The sequence below is a fragment of the Ambystoma mexicanum genome, chromosome 9 (assembly GCF_040938575.1).
Source record: "Ambystoma mexicanum isolate Mex_15411 chromosome 9, UKY_AmexF1_1, whole genome shotgun sequence".
Taxonomy (NCBI): Eukaryota; Metazoa; Chordata; class Amphibia; order Caudata; family Ambystomatidae; genus Ambystoma; species Ambystoma mexicanum.
The window spans coordinates 129,343,549-129,359,023 of record NC_090931.1 but is presented as its reverse complement, the minus strand read 5'-3'; positions in this window follow the sequence as shown (position 1 = coordinate 129,359,023).

Genomic DNA, 15,475 nt, shown 5'->3' with positions numbered 1-15,475 from the left:
GTCGGCTGCACTGACTCGTGGGTCTATCTACACTGGTGCATGCAGAGGCTGGAAGCAGTTAGCTGCACTGCCCCTTAGGTCTATCTACACTGGTGCATGCAGCAGCTGGAAGCTGCAGTTGGCTGCACTGCCCCATAGGTCTATCTACACTGGTGCATGCAGAGGCTGGAATCAATTGGCTGCACTGCCCCATAGGTCTATCTACATTGGTACATGCAGAGGCTGGATGCAGTTGGGTGTACTGCCCCATAGGTCTATCCACACTGGTGCATGCAGTGGCCGAAAGCAGTTGGCTGGACTGTCCCATAGGTCTATCAACACTGGTGCATGCAGAGGCTGGAAGCAGTCGGCTGCACTGACTCATGGGTCTATCTACACTGGTGCATGCTGGGTCTATCTACACTGGTGCATCCAGAGGCTGGGAGCAGCTGGCTGCACTGACTCATGGGTCTATCTACACTGGTGCATGCTGGGTCTATCTACACTGGTGCATGCAGAGGCTGGAAGCAGTCAGCTGCACTGACTCATGGGTCTATCTACACTGGTGCATGCAGAGGCTGGAAGCAGTTGGCTGCACAGCTCCATAGGTCTATCTACACTGGTGCATGCAGAGGCTGGAAGCAGTTGGCTGCACTGACCCATAGGTTTATCTGCACTGGTGCATGCAGAGGCTGGAAGCAGTTGGCTGCACTGCCCCTTAGGTCTATCTACACTGGTGCATGCAGAGGCTGGAAGCCGCAGTTGGCTGCACTGCCCCATAGGTCTATCTACACTGGTGCATGCAGAGGCTGGAAGCAGTTGGCGGCACTGACCCATAGGTCTATCTACACTGGTGCATGCAGAGGCTGGAAGCAATTGGCTGCACTGCCCCATAGGTCTATCTACATTGGTACATGCAGAGGCTGGAAGCAGTTGGGTGTACTGCCCCATAGGTCTATCCACACTGGTGCATGCAGCGGCCGAAAGCAGTTGGCTGGACTGTCCCATAGGTCTATCAACACTGGTGCATGCAGAGGCTGGAAGCAGTCGGCTGCACTGACTCATGGTCTATCTACACTGGTGCATGAAGAGGCTGGATGCAGTCGGCTGCACTGACTCGTGAGTCTATCTACACTGGTGCATGCAGCGGCTGGAAGCAGTTAGCTGCACTGACCCATGGGTCTCCCTACACTGGTGCATGCTGGGTCTATCTACACTGGTGCATCCAGAGGCTGGAAGCAGCTGGCTGCACTGACTCATGGGTCTATCTACACTGGTGCATGCTGGGTCTATCTACACTGGTGCATGCAGAGGCTGGAAGCAGTCAGCTGCACTGACTCATGGGTCTTTCTACACTGGTGCATGCTGGGTCTATCAACACTGGTGTGTGCAGAGGCTGGAAGCTGTTGGCTGCACTGACCCATGGGTCTATCTACACAGGTGCATGCAGTGGCTGGGAGCAGTTAGCTGCACTGCCCCATAGGTCCATCAATACTGGTGCATGCAGAGGCTGGAAGCAGTTGGCTGCATTGCCCCATAGGCCTATCTACATTTGTACATGCAGAGGCTGGAAGCAGTTGGATGTACTGCCCCATAGGTCTATCCACACTGGTGCATGCAGTGGCCGAAAGCAGTTGGTTGGACTGTCCCATAGGTCTATCAACACTGGTGCATGCAGAGGCTGGAAGCAGTCGGCTGCACACTGACTCATGGTCTATCTACACTGGTGCATGCAGAGGCTGGAAGCAGTCGGCAGCACTGACTCATGGTCTATCTACACTGGTGCATGCAGAGTCTGGATGCAGTCGGCTGCACTGACTCATGGGTCTATCTACAGTGCTGCATGCAGAGGATGGAAGCAGTTAGCTGCACTGACCCATGGGTCTCCCTACACTGGTGCATGCTGGGTCTATCTACAATGGTGCATGCAGAGGTTGGAAGCAGCTGGCTGCACTGAGTCATGGGTCTATCTACACTGGTGCATGCAGAGGCCGAAAGCAGTTGGCTGGACTGTCCCATAGGTCTATCAACACTGGTGCATGCAGAGGCTGGAAGGAGTTAGCTGCACTGCCCCATAGGTCTATCAACACTGGCACATGCAGAGGCTGGGTGTAGTCGGCTGCACTGACCCATGGGTCTATCAACACTGGTGCATGCAGAGGCTGAAAGCAGTTAGCTGCACTGACCCATGGGTCTCGCTTCACTGGTGCATGCTTGGTCTATCTACACTGGTGCATGCAGAGGCTGGAAGCAGTCGGCTGCGCTGACCCATGGGTCTATCTACAATGGTGCATGCTGGATCTATCTACACTGGTGCATGCAGAGGCTGGAAGCAGTCGGCTGCACTGACTCATGGGTCTATCTACAGTGGTGCATGCAGAGGCTGGAAGCAGTTAGCTGCACTGACCCATAGGTTTATCTGCACTGGTGCATGCAGAGGCTGGAATCAGTTAGCTGCACTGCCCCATAGGTCTATCAACACTGGTGCATGCAGAGGCTGGAAGCAGTTAGCTGCACTGCCCCATAGGTCTATCAACACTGGTGCATGCAGAGGCTGGAAGCAGTTAGCTGCTCTGCCCCATAGGTCTATCAACACTGGTGCATGAAGAGGCTGGATGCAGTCGACTGCACTCACCCATGGGTCTATCAACACGGGTGCATGCAGAGGCTGGAAGCAGTTGGCTGCACTGACCCATAGGTCTATCTATACTGGTGCATGGAGAGGCTGGAAGCAGTTGGCTGCACTGCCCCATAGGTCTATCTAAACTGGTGCATGCAGAGGCTGGAAGCAGTTGGCGGCACTGACCCATAGGTCTATCTACACTGGTGCATGCAGAGGCTGGAAGCAATTGGCTGCACTGCCCCGTAGGTCTATCTACATTGGTACATGCAGAGGCTGGAAGCAGTTGGGTGTACTGCCCCATAGGTCTATCCACACTGGTGCATGCAGCGGCGGAAAGCAGTTGGCTGGACTGTCCCATAGGTCTATCAACACTGGTGCATGCAGAGGCTGGAAGCAGTTAGCTGCACTGACCCATGGGTCTCCCTACACTGGTGCATGCTGGGTCTATCTACAATGGTGCATGCAGAGGTTGGAAGCAGCTGGCTGCACTGAGTCATGGGTCTATCTACACTGGTGCATGCAGAGGCCGAAAGCAGTTGGCTGGACTGTCCCATAGGTCTATCAACACTGGTGCATGCAGAGGCTGGAAGGAGTTAGCTGCACTGCCCCATAGGTCTATCAACACTGGCACATGCAGAGGCTGGGTGTAGTCGGCTGCACTGACCCATGGGTCTATCAACACTGGTGCATGCAGAGGCTGAAAGCAGTTAGCTGCACTGACCCATGGGTCTCGCTTCACTGGTGCATGCTTGGTCTATCTACACTGGTGCATGCAGAGGCTGGAAGCAGTCGGCTGCGCTGACCCATGGGTCTATCTACAATGGTGCATGCTGGATCTATCTACACTGGTGCATGCAGAGGCTGGAAGCAGTCGGCTGCACTGACTCATGGGTCTATCTACAGTGGTGCATGCAGAGGCTGGAAGCAGTTAGCTGCACTGACCCATAGGTTTATCTGCACTGGTGCATGCAGAGGCTGGAATCAGTTAGCTGCACTGCCCCATAGGTCTATCAACACTGGTGCATGCAGAGGCTGGAAGCAGTTAGCTGCACTGCCCCATAGGTCTATCAACACTGGTGCATGCAGAGGCTGGAAGCAGTTAGCTGCTCTGCCCCATAGGTCTATCAACACTGGTGCATGAAGAGGCTGGATGCAGTCGACTGCACTCACCCATGGGTCTATCAACACGGGTGCATGCAGAGGCTGGAAGCAGTTGGCTGCACTGACCCATAGGTCTATCTATACTGGTGCATGGAGAGGCTGGAAGCAGTTGGCTGCACTGCCCCATAGGTCTATCTAAACTGGTGCATGCAGAGGCTGGAAGCAGTTGGCGGCACTGACCCATAGGTCAGTCTACACTGGTGCATGCAGAGGCTGGAAGCAATTGGCTGCACTGCCCCGTAGGTCTATCTACATTGGTACATGCAGAGGCTGGAAGCAGTTGGGTGTACTGCCCCATAGGTCTATCCACACTGGTGCATGCAGCGGCGGAAAGCAGTTGGCTGGACTGTCCCATAGGTCTATCAACACTGGTGCATGCAGAGGCTGGAAGCAGTCGGCTGCACTGACTCATGGGTCTATCTACACTGGTGCATGCTGGGTCTATCTACACTGGTGCATCCAGAGGCTGGAAGCAGCTGGCTGCACTGACTCATGGGTCTATCTACACTGGTGCATGCTGGGTCTATCTACACTGGTGCATGCAGAGGCTGGAAGCAGTCCGCTGCACTGACTCATGGGTCTATCTACACTGGTGCATGCAGAGGCTGGAAGCAGTTGGCTGCACAGCTCCATAGGTCTATCTACACTGGTGCATGCAGAGGCTGGACGCAGTTGGCTGCACTGACCCATAGGTTTATCTGCACTGGTGCATGCAGAGGCTGGAAGCAGTTGGCTGCACTGCCCCTTAGGTCTATCTAAACTGGTGCATGCAGAGGCTGGAAGCCGCAGTTGGCTGCACTGCCCCATAGTTCTATCTGCACTGGTGCATGCAGAGGCTGGAAGCAGTTGGCGGCACTGACCCATAGGTCTATCTACACTGGTGCATGCAGAGGCTGGAAGCAATTGGCTGCACTGCCCCATAGGTCTATCTACATTGGTACATGCAGAGGCTGGAAGCAGTTGGGTGTACTGCCCCATGGGTCTATCCACTCTGGTGCATGCAGCGGCCGAAAGCAGTTGGCTGGACTGTCCCATAGGTCTATCAACACTGGTGCATGCAGAGGCTGGAAGCAGTCGGCTGCACTGACTCATGGCCTATCTACACTGGTGCATGAAGAGGCTGGATGCAGTCGGCTGCACTGACTCGTGAGTCTATCTACACTGGTGCATGCAGCGGCTGGAAGCAGTTAGCTACACTGACCCATGGGTCTCCCTACACTGGTGCATGGAGAGGCTGGAAGCAGTTAGCTACACTGACCCATGGGTCTCGCTTCACTGGTGCATGCTGGGTCTATCTACACTGGCGCATGCAGAGGCCGGAAACAGTCGGCTGCACTGACCCATGGGTCTGTCTACACTGGTGCATGCAGAGGCTGAAAGCAGTTAGCTGCACTGACCTATGGGTCTCGCTCCCCTGGTGAATGCTGGGTCTATCTACACTGGTGCATGCAGAGGCCGGAAGCAGTCGGCTGCGCTGACCCATGGGTCTATCTACACTGGTGCATGCAGAGGCTGGAAGCAGTTAGCTGCACTGCCCCATAGGTCTATCAACACTGGTGCGTGCAGAGGCTGGAAGCTGTTGGCTGCACTGACCCATGGGTCTATCTACACTGGTGCATGCAGCGGCTGGGAGCAGTTAGCTGCACTGCCCCATAGGTCCATCAACACTGGTGCATGCAGAGGCTGGAAGCAGTTGGCTGCACTGACTCATGGGTCTATCTACACTGGTGCATGCAGAGGCTGGAAGCCGTTAGCTGCACTGCCCCATAGGTCTATCAACACTGGTGCATGCAGAGGCTGGATGCAGTCGGCTGCACTGACCCATGGGTCTATCAACACTGGTGCATGCAGAGGCTGAAAGCAGTTAGCTGCACTGACCCATGGGTCTCCCTACACTGGTGCATGGAGAGGCTGGAAGCAGTTGGCTGCACTGCCCCATAGGTCTATCTACACTGGTGCATGCAGAGGCTGGAAGCAGTTGGCTGCACTGACCCATAGGTCTATCTATACTGGTGCATGGAGAGACTGGAAGCAGTTGGCTGCACTGACCCACAGGTTTATCTGCACTGGTGCATGCAGAGGCTGAAAGCAGTTAGCTGCACTGACCACTGGGTCTCCCTACACTGCTGCATGGAGAGGCTGGAAGCAGTTAGCTGCACTGACCCATGGGTCTCGCTTCATTGGTGCATGCTGGGTCTATCTACACTGGTGCATGCAGAGGCCGGAAACAGTCGGCTGCGCTGACCCATGGGTCTGTCTACACTGGTGCATGCAGAGGCTGAAAGCAGTTAGCTGCACTGACCCATGGGTCTCGCTCCACTGGTGCATGCTGGGTCTATCTACACTGGTGCATGCTGAGGTGGGAAGCAGTCGGCTGCGCTGACCCATGGGTCTATCTACACTGGTGCATGTAGAGGCTGAAAGCAGTTAGCTGCACTGCCCCATAGGTCTATCAACACTGGTGCGTGCAGAGGCTGGAAGCTGTTGGCTGTACTGACCCATGGGTCTATCTACACTGGTGCATGCTGCGGCTGGGAGCAGTTAGCTGCACTGCCCCATAGGTCCATCAACACTGGTGCATGCAGAGGCTGGAAGCAGTTGGCTGCATTGCCCCATAGGTCTATCTACAGTGGTGCATGCAGAGTCCGAAAGCAGTTGGCTGCACTGACCCATGGGTCTATCTACACTGGTGCATGCAGAGGTTGGAAGCAATTGGCTGCACTGCCCCATAGGCCTATCTACATTTGTACATGCAGAGGCTGGAAGCAGTTGGATGTACTGCCCCATAGGTCTATCCACACTGGTGCATGCAGTGGCCGAAAGCAGTTGGTTGGACTGTCCCATAGGTCTATCAACACTGGTGCATGCAGAGGCTGGAAGCAGTCGGCTGCACACTGACTCATGGTCTATCTACACTGGTGCATGCAGAGGCTGGAAGCAGTCGGCAGCACTGACTCATGGTCTATCTACACTGGTGCATGCAGAGGCTGGAAGCAGTTAGCTGCACTGACCCATGGGTCTCCCTACACTGGTGCATGCTGGGTCTATCTACAATGGTGCATGCAGAGGCTGGAAGCAGCTGGCTGCACTGACTCATGGGTCTATCTACACTGGTGCATGCAGAGGCCGAAAGCAGTTGGCTGGACTGTCCCATAGGTCTATCAACACTGGTGCATGCAGAGGCTGGAAGGAGTTAGCTGCCCTGCCCCATAGGTCTATCAACACTGGCGCATGCAGAGGCTGGTTGTGGTCGGCTGCACTGACCCATGGGTCTATCAACACTGGTGCATGCAGAGGCTGAAAGCAGTTAGCTGCACTGACCCATGGGTCTCGCTTCACTGGTGCATGCTTGGTCTATCTACACTGGTGCATGCAGAGGCTGGAAGCAGTCGGCTGCGCTGACCCATGGGTCTATCTACACTGGTGCATGCAGAGGCTGGAAGCAGTTAGCTGCACTGCCCCATAGGTCTATCAACACTGGTGCGTGCAGAGGCTGGAAGCCGTTGGCTGCACTGACCCATGGTTCTATCTACACTGGTGCATGGAGCGGCTGGAAGCAGTTAGCTGCACTGCCCCATAGGTCCATCAACACTGGTGCATGCAGAGGCTGGAAGCAGTTGGCTACATTGCCCAACAGGTCTATCTACACTGGTGCATGCAGAGTCCGAAAGCAGTTGGCTGCACTGACCCATAGGTCTATCTATACTGGTGCATGGAGAGACTGGAAGCAGTTAGCTGCACTGCTCCATAGGCCTATCACCACTGATGCATGCAGAGGCTGGAAGCAGTTGGTTTCACTGACCCATAGGACTATCTATGCTGGTGCATGGAGAGACTGGAAGCAGTTGGCTGCACTGACCCATAGGTGTATCTGCACTGGTGCATGCAGAGGCTGGAAGCAGTTGGCGGCACTGACCCATAGGTCTATCTACACTGGTGAATGCAGAGGCTGGAAGCAGTTGGCTGCACTGACCCATATGTCTATCTACATTGGTACCTGCAGAGGCTGGAAGCAGTTGGGTGTACTGCCCCATAGGTCTGTCCACACTGGTGCATGCAGTGGCCGAAAGCAGTTGGCTGGACTGTCCCATAGGTCTATCAACACTGGTGCATGCAGAGGCTGGAAGCAGTCGGCAGCACTGGCTCATGGCCTATCTACACTGGTGCATGCAGAGGCTGGATGCAGTCGGCTGCACTGACTTATGGGTCTATCTACACTGGTGCATGCAGAGTCTGGAAGTAGCTGGCTGTACTGACTCATGGGTCTATCTACACTGGTGCATGCTGGATCTATCTACACTGGTGCATGCAGAGGCTGGAAGCAGTCGGCTGCACTGACTCATGGGTCTATCTACAGTGGTGCATGCAGAGTCTGGAAGCAGTTAGCTGCACTGCCCCATAGGACTATCAACACTGGTGCATGCAGAGGCTGGAAGCAGTTAGCTACACTGCCCCATAGGTCTATCAACACTGGTGCATGCAGAGGCTGGAAGCAGTTAGCTGCTCTGCCCCATAGGTCTATCAACACTGGTGCATGAAGAGGCTGGATGCAGTCGACTGCACTCACCCATGGGTCTATCAACACGGGTGCATGCAGAGGCTGGAAGCAGTTGGCTGCACTGACCCATAGGTCTATCTATACTGGTGCATGGAGAGGCTGGAAGCAGTTGGCTGCACTGCCCCATAGGTCTATCTAAACTGGTGCATGCAGAGGCTGGAAGCAGTTGGCGGCACTGACCCATAGGTCTATCTACACTGGTGCATGCAGAGGCTGGAAGCAACTGGCTGCACTGCCCCGTAGGTCTATCTACATTGGTACATGCAGAGGCTGGAAGCAGTTGGGTGTACTGCCCCATAGGTCTATCCACACTGGTGCATGCAGCGGCGGAAAGCAGTTGGCTGGACTGTCCCATAGGTCTATCAACACTGGTGCATGCAGAGGCTGGAAGCAGTTAGCTGCACTGACCCATGGGTCTCCCTACACTGGTGCATGCTGGGTCTATCTACAATGGTGCATGCAGAGGCTGGAAGCAGTTGGCTGCACTGCCCCTTAGGTCTATCTAAACTGGTGCATGCAGAGGCTGGAAGCCGCAGTTGGCTGCACTGCCCCATAGTTCTATCTGCACTGGTGCATGCAGAGGCTGGAAGCAGTTGGCGGCACTGACCCATAGGTCTATCTACACTGGTGCATGCAGAGGCTGGAAGCAATTGGCTGCACTGCCCCATAGGTCTATCTACATTGGTACATGCAGAGGCTGGAAGCAGTTGGGTGTACTGCCCCATGGGTCTATCCACTCTGGTGCATGCAGCGGCCGAAAGCAGTTGGCTGGACTGTCCCATAGGTCTATCACCACTGGTGCATGCAGAGGCTGGAAGCAGTCGGCTGCACTGACTCATGGCCTATCTACACTGGTGCATGAAGAGGCTGGATGCAGTCGGCTGCACTGACTCGTGAGTCTATCTACACTGGTGCATGCAGCGGCTGGAAGCAGTTAGCTACACTGACCCATGGGTCTCCCTACACTGGTGCATGGAGAGGCTGGAAGCAGTTAGCTACACTGACCCATGGGTCTCGCTTCACTGGTGCATGCTGGGTCTATCTACACTGGCGCATGCAGAGGCCGGAAACAGTCGGCTGCACTGACCCATGGGTCTGTCTACACTGGTGCATGCAGAGGCTGAAAGCAGTTAGCTGCACTGACCCATGGGTCTCGCTCCCCTGGTGAATGCTGGGTCTATCTACACTGGTGCATGCAGAGGCCGGAAGCAGTCGGCTGCGCTGACCCATGGGTCTATCTACACTGGTGCATGCAGAGGCTGGAAGCAGTTAGCTGCACTGCCCCATAGGTCTATCAACACTGGTGCGTGCAGAGGCTGGAAGCTGTTGGCTGCACTGACCCATGGGTCTATCTACACTGGTGCATGCAGCGGCTGGGAGCAGTTAGCTGCACTGCCCCATAGGTCCATCAACACTGGTGCATGCAGAGGCTGGAAGCAGTTGGCTGCACTGACTCATGGGTCTATCTACACTGGTGCATGCAGAGGCTGGAAGCAGTTAGCTGCACTGCCCCATAGGTCTATCAACACTGGTGCATGCAGAGGCTGGATGCAGTCGGCTGCACTGACCCATGGGTCTATCAACACTGGTGCATGCAGAGGCTGAAAGCAGTTAGCTGCACTGACCCATGGGTCTCCCTACACTGGTGCATGGAGAGGCTGGAAGCAGTTGGCTGCACTGCCCCATAGGTCTATCTACACTGGTGCATGCAGAGGCTGGAAGCAGTTGGCTGCACTGACCCATAGGTCTATCTATACTGGTGCATGGAGAGACTGGAAGCAGTTGGCTGCACTGACCCACAGGTTTATCTGCACTGGTGCATGCAGAGGCTGAAAGCAGTTAGCTGCACTGACCACTGGGTCTCCCTACACTGCTGCATGGAGAGGCTGGAAGCAGTTAGCTGTACTGACCCATGGGTCTCGCTTCATTGGTGCATGCTGGGTCTATCTACACTGGTGCATGCAGAGGCCGGAAACAGTCGGCTGCGCTGACCCATGGGTCTGTCTACACTGGTGCATGCAGAGGCTGAAAGCAGTTAGCTGCACTGACCCATGGGTCTCGCTCCACTGGTGCATGCTGGGTCTATCTACACTGGTGCATGCTGAGGTGGGAAGCAGTCGGCTGCGCTGACCCATGGGTCTATCTACACTGGTGCATGTAGAGGCTGAAAGCAGTTAGCTGCACTGCCCCATAGGTCTATCAACACTGGTGCGTGCAGAGGCTGGAAGCTGTTGGCTGTACTGACCCATGGGTCTATCTACACTGGTGCATGCTGCGGCTGGGAGCAGTTAGCTGCACTGCCCCATAGGTCCATCAACACTGGTGCATGCAGAGGCTGGAAGCAGTTGGCTGCATTGCCCCATAGGTCTATCTACAGTGGTGCATGCAGAGTCCGAAAGCAGTTGGCTGCACTGACCCATGGGTCTATCTACACTGGTGCATGCAGAGGTTGGAAGCAATTGGCTGCACTGCCCCATAGGCCTATCTACATTTGTACATGCAGAGGCTGGAAGCAGTTGGATGTACTGCCCCATAGGTCTATCCACACTGGTGCATGCAGTGGCCGAAAGCAGTTGGTTGGACTGTCCCATAGGTCTATCAACACTGGTGCATGCAGAGGCTGGAAGCAGTCGGCTGCACACTGACTCATGGTCTATCTACACTGGTGCATGCAGAGGCTGGAAGCAGTCGGCAGCACTGACTCATGGTCTATCTACACTGGTGCATGCAGAGGCTGGAAGCAGTTAGCTGCACTGACCCATGGGTCTCCCTACACTGGTGCATGCTGGGTCTATCTACAATGGTGCATGCAGAGGCTGGAAGCAGCTGGCTGCACTGACTCATGGGTCTATCTACACTGGTGCATGCAGAGGCCGAAAGCAGTTGGCTGGACTGTCCCATAGGTCTATCAACACTGGTGCATGCAGAGGCTGGAAGGAGTTAGCTGCCCTGCCCCATAGATCTATCAACACTGGCGCATGCAGAGGCTGGTTGTGGTCGGCTGCACTGACCCATGGGTCTATCAACAGTGGTGCATGCAGAGGCTGAAAGCAGTTATCTGCACTGACCCATGGGTCTCGCTTCACTGGTGCATGCTTGGTCTATCTACACTGGTGCATGCAGAGGCTGGAAGCAGTCGGCTGCGCTGACCCATGGTTCTATCTACACTGGTGCATGGAGCGGCTGAAAGCAGTTAGCTGCACTGCCCCATAGGTCCATCAACACTGGTGCATGCAGAGGCTGGAAGCAGTTGGCTACATTGCCCAACAGGTCTATCTACACTAGTGCATGCAGAGTCCGAAAGCAGTTGGCTGCACTGACCCATAGGTCTATCTATACTGGTGCATGGAGAGACTGGAAGCAGTTAGCTGCACTGCTCCATAGGTCTATCACCACTGATGCATGCAGAGGCTGGAAGCAGTTGGTTTCACTGACCCATAGGACTATCTATGCTGGTGCATGGAGAGACTGGAAGCAGTTGGCTGCACTGACCCATAGGTGTATCTGCACTGGTGCATGCAGAGGCTGGAAGCAGTTGGCGGCACTGACCCATAGGTCTATCTACACTGGTGAATGCAGAGGCTGGAAGCAGTTGGCTGCACTGACCCATATGTCTATCTACATTGGTACCTGCAGAGGCTGGAAGCAGTTGGGTGTACTGCCCCATAGGTCTGTCCACACTGGTGCATGCAGTGGCCGAAAGCAGTTGGCTGGACTGTCCCATAGGTCTATCAACACTGGTGCATGCAGAGGCTGGAAGCAGTCGGCAGCACTGGCTCATGGCCTATCTACACTGGTGCATGCAGAGGCTGGATGCAGTCGGCTGCACTGACTTATGGGTCTATCTACACTGGTGCATGCAGAGTCTGGAAGTAGCTGGCTGTACTGACTCATGGGTCTATCTACACTGGTGCATGCTGGATCTATCTACACTGGTGCATGCAGAGGCTGGAAGCAGTCGGCTGCACTGACTCATGGGTCTATCTACAGTGGTGCATGCAGAGTCTGGAAGCAGTTAGCTGCACTGCCCCATAGGACTATCAACACTGGTGCATGCAGAGGCTGGAAGCAGTTAGCTGCACTGCCCCATAGGTCTATCAACACTGGTGCATGCAGAGGCTGGATGCAGTCGGCTGCACTGACCCATGGGTCTATCAACACTGGTGCATGCAGAGGCTGGAAGCAGTTGGCTGCACTGACCCATAGGTCTATCTATACTGGTGCATGGAGAGACTGGAAGCAGTTGGCTGCACTGCCCCATAGGTCTATCTACACTGGTGCATGCAGAGGCTGGAAGCAGTTGGCGGCACTGACCCATAGGTCTATCTACACTGGTGCATGCAGAGGCTGGAAGCAATTGGCTGCACTGCCCCATAGGTCTATCTACATTGGTACATGCAGAGGCTGGAAGCAGTTGGGTGTACTGCCCCATAGGTCTATCCACACTGGTGCAAGCAGCAGCCGAAAGCAGTTGGCTGGACTGTCCCATAGGTCTATCAACACTGGTGCATGCAGAGGCTGGAAGCAGTCGGCTGCACTGACTCATGGGTCTATCTACACTGGTGCATGCTGGATCTATCTACACTGGTGCATCCAGAGGCTGGAAGCAGCTGGCTGCACTGACTCATGGGTCTATCTACACTGGTGCATGCTGGGTCTATCTACACTGGTGCATGCAGAGGCTGGAAGCAGTCAGCTGCACTGACTCATGGGTCTATCTACACTGGTGCATGCAGAGGCTGGAAGCAGTTGGCTGCACAGCTCCATAGGTCAATCTACACTGGTGCATGCAGAGGCTGGAAGCAGTTGGCTGCACTGACCCATAGGTTTATCTGCACTGGTGCATGCAGAGGCTGGAAGCAGTTGGCTGCACTGCCCCTTAGGTCTATCTACACTGGTGCATGCAGAGGCTGGAAGCCGCAGTTGGCTGCACTGCCCCATAGGTCTATCTACACTGGTGCATGCAGAGGCTGGAAGCAGTTGGCAGCACTGACCCATAGGTCTATCTACACTGGTGCATGCAGAGGCTGGAAGCAATTGGCTGCACTGCCCCATAGGTCTATCTACATTGGTACATGCAGACGCTGGAAGCAGTTGGGTGTACTGCCCCATAGGTCTATCCACACTGGTGCATGCAGCGGCCGAAAGCAGTTGGCTGGAATGTCCCATAGGTCTATCAACACTGGTGCATGCAGAGGCTGGAAGCAGTCGGCTGCACTGACTCATGGACTATCTACACTGGTGCATGAAGAGGCTGGATGCAGTCGGCTGCACTGACTCGTGAGTCTTTCTACACTGGTGCATGCAGCGGCTGGAAGCAGTTAGCTGCACTGACCCATGGGTCTCCCTACACTGGTGCATGTTGGGTCTATCTACACTGGTGCATCCAGAGGCTGGAAGCAGCTGGCTGCACTGACTCATGGGTCTATCTACACTGGTGCATGCTGGGTCTATCTACACTGGTGCATGCAGAGGCTGGAAGCAGTCAGCTGCACTGAACCATGGGTCTATCTACACTGGTGCATGCAGAGGCTGGAAGCAGTTAGCTGCACTGACCCATAGGTCTATCAACACTGATGCATGCAGCGGCTGGATGTAGTCGGATGCACTGACCCATGGGTCTATCAACACTTGTGCATGCAGAGGCTGAAAGCAGTTAGCTGCACTGACCCATGGGTCTCCCTACACTGGTGCATGGAGAGGCTGGAAGCAGTTGGGTGCACTGCCCCATAGGTCTATCTACACTGGTGCATGCAGAGGCTGGAAGCAGTTGGCTGCACTGACCCATAGGTCTATCTATACTGGTGCATGGAGAGACTGGAAGCAGTTGGCTGCACTGACCCATAGGTTTATCTGCACTGGTGCATGCAGAGGCTGAAAGCAGTTAGCTGCACTGACCCATGGGTCTCCCTACACTGGTGCATGGAGAGGCTGGAAGCAGTTAGCTGCACTGACCCATGGGTCTCGCTTCACTGGTGCATGCTGGGTCTATCTACACTGGCGCATGCAGAGGCCGGAAACAGTCGGCTGCGCTGACCCATGGGTCTGTCTACACTGGTGCATGCAGAGGCTGAAAGCAGTTAGCTGCACTGACCCATGGGTCTCGCTCCCCTGGTGAATGCTGGGTCTATCTACACTGGTGCATGCAGAGGCCGGAAGCAGTCGGCTGCGCTGACCCATGGGTCTATCTACACTGGTGCATGCAGAGGCTGGAAGCAGTTAGCTTCACTGCCTCATAGGTCTATCAACACTGGTGCGTGCAGAGGCTGGAAGCATTTGGCTGCACTGACCCATGGGTCTATCTACACTGGTGCTTGCAGCGGCTGGGAGCAGTTAGCTGCACTGCCCCATAGGTCCATCAACACTGGTGCATGCAGAGGCTGGGAGCAGTTGGCTGCACTGACTCATGGGTCTATCTACACTGGTGCATGCAGAGGCTGGAAGCAGTTAGCTGCACTGCCCCATAGGTCTATCAACACTGGTGCATGCAGAGGCTGGATGCAGTCGGCTGCACTGACCCATGGGTCTATCAACACTGGTGCATGCAGAGGCTGAAAGCAGTTAGCTGCACTGACCCATGGGTCTCCCTACACTGGTGCATGGAGAGGCTGGAAGCAGTTGGCTGCACTGCCCCATAGGTCTATATACACTGGTGCATGCAGAGGCTGGAAGCAGTTGGCTGCACTGACACATAGGTCTATCTATACTGGTGCATGGAGAGACGGGAAGCAGTTGGCTGCACTGACCCATAGGTTTATCTGCACTGGTGCATGCAGAGGCTGAAAGCAGTTAGCTGCACTGACCCATGGGTCTACCTACACTGGCGCATGGAGAGGCTGGAAGCAGTTAGCTGCACTGACCCATGGGTCTCGCTCCATTGGTGCATGCTGGGTCTATCTACACTGGTGCATGCAGAGGACAGAAGCAGTCGGCTGCACTGCCCCATAGGTCTATCAACACTGGTGCGTGCAGAGGCTGGAAGCTGTTGGCTGCACTGACCCATGGGTCTATCTACACTGGTGCATGCAGCGGCTGGGAGCAGTTAGCTGCACTGCCCCATAGGTCCATCAACACTGGTGCATGCAGAGGCTGGAAGCAGTTGGCTGCATTGCCCCATAGGTCTATCTACAGTGGTGCTTGCAGAGTCCGAAAGC